Source organism: Prosopis cineraria, unplaced genomic scaffold (assembly GCF_029017545.1).
Source record: "Prosopis cineraria cultivar Desert tree isolate PC_DT_omini unplaced genomic scaffold, ASM2901754v1 PC11, whole genome shotgun sequence".
In the NCBI taxonomy this organism is placed as follows: Eukaryota; Viridiplantae; Streptophyta; class Magnoliopsida; order Fabales; family Fabaceae; genus Prosopis; species Prosopis cineraria.
Window position 1 is genome coordinate 13,148,096 of NW_026555342.1, and position 4,243 is coordinate 13,152,338.

A 4,243-nucleotide genomic window follows, 5' to 3' on the forward strand; every position below is an offset into this window, starting at 1 on the left:
GTGTTGACTGTCTTTTTTTCATATTTTGTATTATATTTATAATGTCAAAGTGATGGTAGCCTCTCCTTTAAGACCTAGAACGCTCTGCTAAAAAATCAGGAATCTCACGAAACTCATGACACATTCTTTACTCAGTGTTTTCCATTTTTGGCAACCTGTCCATCTTACCGAGATATTTGGGCATGATAATACTACTTCCGTAGATTCTAAGATCACTTGAGATCGTGTCTTTATATGCCAACTGTCCAATGTTGGCAATTGGCGAAATTTCAGCATGTTCACCCTATTGTGGCCTTCTATTGAACTCGAAGTTGGTTCCTTTATTTAAATTGAACCTGATTCTTTAGTAACTCAATTCAAATAACTTTACAACCTATTGAGCGAGGTTTTATATTTTAGCCCAAACACATCCTTACACTAAAAACTTATTGCCTCAATTGTTAAATATAGGAGAATTAAAATGCACTTAATGCTTCTTAAAATTTATAAATAGTTGCTTATAATAATTATATTTAGAATTAAAATATTTGGACTAAAATGCCAATGTAATTAATGCTTACTTTTTTCTTTTAATTAATAATATTATTCATTTATGAAGGGTAATTTGATAATAATGTAATTAATACTTCTTAAAATTTATCATTTTGCGTATAATAAAAAGCAAAGAAACACAGAGTAATTTCTTTTATATTTGAAAACAGAGTAGAATGCTTCATTGTTTTTTTATTTTTGTTTACCAACAAAACTACAAATTTTTAGAAGTATTTATTACATTTCTCTTAAATTGCCCCTCATAATTAAATTAATTTTTTTTTTTCAAGATAAATTTATTTAATTAATATTAAATATAATTTAGCCCAATTTTTTAATTTAAGACATAGTTGTCATATTTAATCAACTTTCTTAAATTATGGGGATTCATTTTTTTCTTATATTTGAAAATGGAATAGTATCATATTATAAAACTTATCCTTTTCCCATACTTTAAATTATATGTAAATAATTTATATGATATTTCAAAATTTGATACAAAATCTCTTAAATTTTTAAATGTGTGTAGGTAATTCTGTCTCTATGTTATTTTACTTTAAAAATACTACACAACAAAGAAATCATTTTTATATAACTTATTACGAAGATGTAAGGAAATTATTTGCATATTGCTCAAAATTTAATAATATTATTTGAACAAAATCATAATTTAAAAAGATATATAAGACTTTGTATAATATACGGTGTTCGATTAGTGAAATAATAAAATAATTAATCATAAAGAGATTTTCTATTAACTTAAAAAGTTCAGGAGTTTTTTGTGGTCAATTTTTTAACCTTGGGGAATTTATTTAAACATTGCTTAGAAATCCGAATTTCATCATCAATAAATTTAGAAATCCCCAGTATTGTGTTTGCAATAAATATTTCATGATATGGTCATTGAATGCAATTTTGGTCAAAAATAAAACTCTATCCATAATAAGAAAAATATTAAAGTGTTTACTTTTTGTTGAGGACAGGGTTGGTTGGCAAATCCATCAGAAATTACGTGCCAAACAGAGAAACGACCTCGTTTTGACGCCGTATTTATTTTCGCTTTATAAAACAAGAGGCGCGGTTGGTCTGAATTCTGAAAGCACTCTCCGTCGTCACTCCGTTTTCCCCTCCATTGCCATTGAAGCTCGAGGAGCTCGTGTTCCCTCACTGGTCACTACAATGGTAAAGTTTTCACCTTTTTCGCTCAATTCTTTGTCTTCTTTTGATTAATCGTTCGATGCGATGATCTTCTATGATGGGCTTTGTAACGCCACCTGATTCTTCTTCCTCTGCACTTGCTTGTTCATTCTTGAAAAACAATGTCTTCTTTCTTTTGTGTCTTTGTGTGTGCGCTTTCGTGTCTAATCAAAGCGTTCGTTTTGAAATTACCCATTGTTGGCTATTTTCTTCTGTTTGAAAACCAGCACCTCCACTTCTCGGGGAGAAATCATCTGTAAACGTCTCCATTTAATCTGCATGTTCTTCGTTGCTTGTGAAGAATTCTGCGGGGAATAATTCTTTCTTTATGAACATCAAAGTATTTTTTTAAATGATATTTCTGCGTCTTCTTGTTGAATAAATTAACTGTAAAGTTTTGCTGCTAATGGTTATTTTTGCCCTTTTTATTTGCTTTCCCCATGTTCTGTGTGTTCATTTGCCTTCATTGTAACATTGTGTGCGGACACGCTTCCTGAATTCCGGTATCCAGAAGGATCGATTTTCAGTCATTTCCTTTCATGTTTGGCCTTGAAAGTAATTACACGAGAAACTAAGGTTTTGTCCTTGTCCTCTTGCAATTCAATGATACTGATAAGCGGCTCCATTAAACCCTTATGGGTTTTTCTTTCATGGAAGAAACAGATGTACCAGTCATTGAGAATAAATGTCTGGGTCATATATCTTCTGTTTAGTGTCAGAAACCAAGCGAAAATGTCCAAGCCCCAACTGTTTTTGTCCGTGAAAACATTATCAATAGCTGTTAGTATTTTGGCATCCCCGGATCTCTTAGAGAATGGAAGTTTTCAGTATGTAGCCTTTTTTTTTAGTATATAGTCTTTTCATGGAGGAAATTTGTAGCAGTAGATGAAATTATGTACTACCTTTTTGGTTGATAGTCTATTGACTTTTGTCTCTGTATCTTCTTGAACCTTTTGCCAACCTGATTTTGAATTGATCTCTGATAATAAATTGGTTTGCAAGATTCATTAATCTCCCCAACAGACGGAACCAGAGGGAGTAAGAAAAAAACTGAATGGGGAAGTTTTCAGTGTATAGCCTTTTTTTAAAAAGGATCGTTTGGTTGGGGTTGAGTATGAAAATTTATCTTGCTTGGTTCATTAAAAGTCTTAACTTCTCATGATGTTAAAGCTCACAACTAGGGGAGTAATTTACCGAGCATTATCTTGATAAGTTCTACTTCCCTATTATTTTGTCTTTCAAATCAAAAGGATAATTATTTTTAAAAATTAAAAAATTGTGACTTCTCAAGAAATAAGGAAGTATAGAAGCAATTATACGTTAACTTCAATGGTATGGAAAGTTAATTTTTCAATAACTCATATTTGTTAACCAAGCGAGGCCTAACTTTCTCGAATCTCATATTTTGAATTTCAAAATATGAAAAAAATAAGTTCTATTTCAAAATATGAAAAAATAAGTTCTATGAATTTGTAATTAATTAGTTCGTCAATCAATTGTTTCATTAATTTTGAACCAATATAAATTGGTCAGTGCATTAATTGGCAGTCCAATCAAAAAACTGTCAACCCTTTGTAACAGAGAAATAGAAACACAGGAGTAGGACCTACACAAGGATGGCCCACCAAATCCCACATCACTATGTCTATTTCCTTCTCAAGTGCACACATTTCTTAGCCAAATGGATATATCTAAGGATACAAGAACTCTGCTTTAAAAAAAAAATTAAACAAATATAACAGTGTGGATTGAGTTAGAATTTACTTGTCTAATATTGTTGTGGCCAATGTAACTGAGATATTGACTTTTCACAGACAACTTCAAGACGTGTTGCTGACAGGAAAGTTGCAAGGTTCGAGAGGAACATTGAAAAGAAAACCCTCATCCAAGAAAGGATTCCCTGTGGGCCCTGTAGTTCTTGCCTTCATTATTTTTGTAGTCGTCGGTTCATGTATGCTCTTTCTTTACCTTCGAATTTTCTTTGATACTATTTATAAATTATTTTTATTATAAATTTTAACCTCATTATACTATAAATGGGACTAAAATTAATCATCTCTCCTTGTGTTATAAAGAGGACAGGAGGAGTATTTATTATTATATTTGGCTCTAATTTTTTCTTCTGATTTCTCTCATTACACTCATACTCTTTATCACTTTATATCTCTTTTTTAACTATATTGGATATACGGATTCATTTTGGATGATAAGCTATGTGTCTCTTTTCATGTATGGCAGCTCTGTTTCAGATCATTAGGACGGCTAAGAGTCGCGGAATGGCATAAGCACTGAGGATTATGAATTTGTATCTTTATGGACAAGTACAATGGGAACAGCTTTACTATTATAATAGTTCAACCATGGTAGAGTTTCGTGTTAGAGTGTATGGAGTTAAAAAAATAGGTCACACTGATCACTACTTGTGAACAGTGCAGCTTCATACATGTTAATAATTTATATATGATATTAAATATTAATATATGTATGACTGAGGTCATACAAGTGCCTAGTTCTT

General features: G+C 31.2%; 1 long non-coding RNA gene across 1 annotated transcript; it reads left to right on the forward strand.

Annotated features, from left to right (window-relative positions):
* Window positions 1–1,617: 1,617 nt before the first annotated feature.
* On the forward strand, window positions 1,618–4,243 carry LOC129285012 (uncharacterized). The gene is made up of 3 exons (XR_008587055.1): window positions 1,618–1,713; window positions 3,543–3,679; window positions 3,967–4,243. It is a non-coding gene; the product is annotated as an uncharacterized LOC129285012 (long non-coding RNA).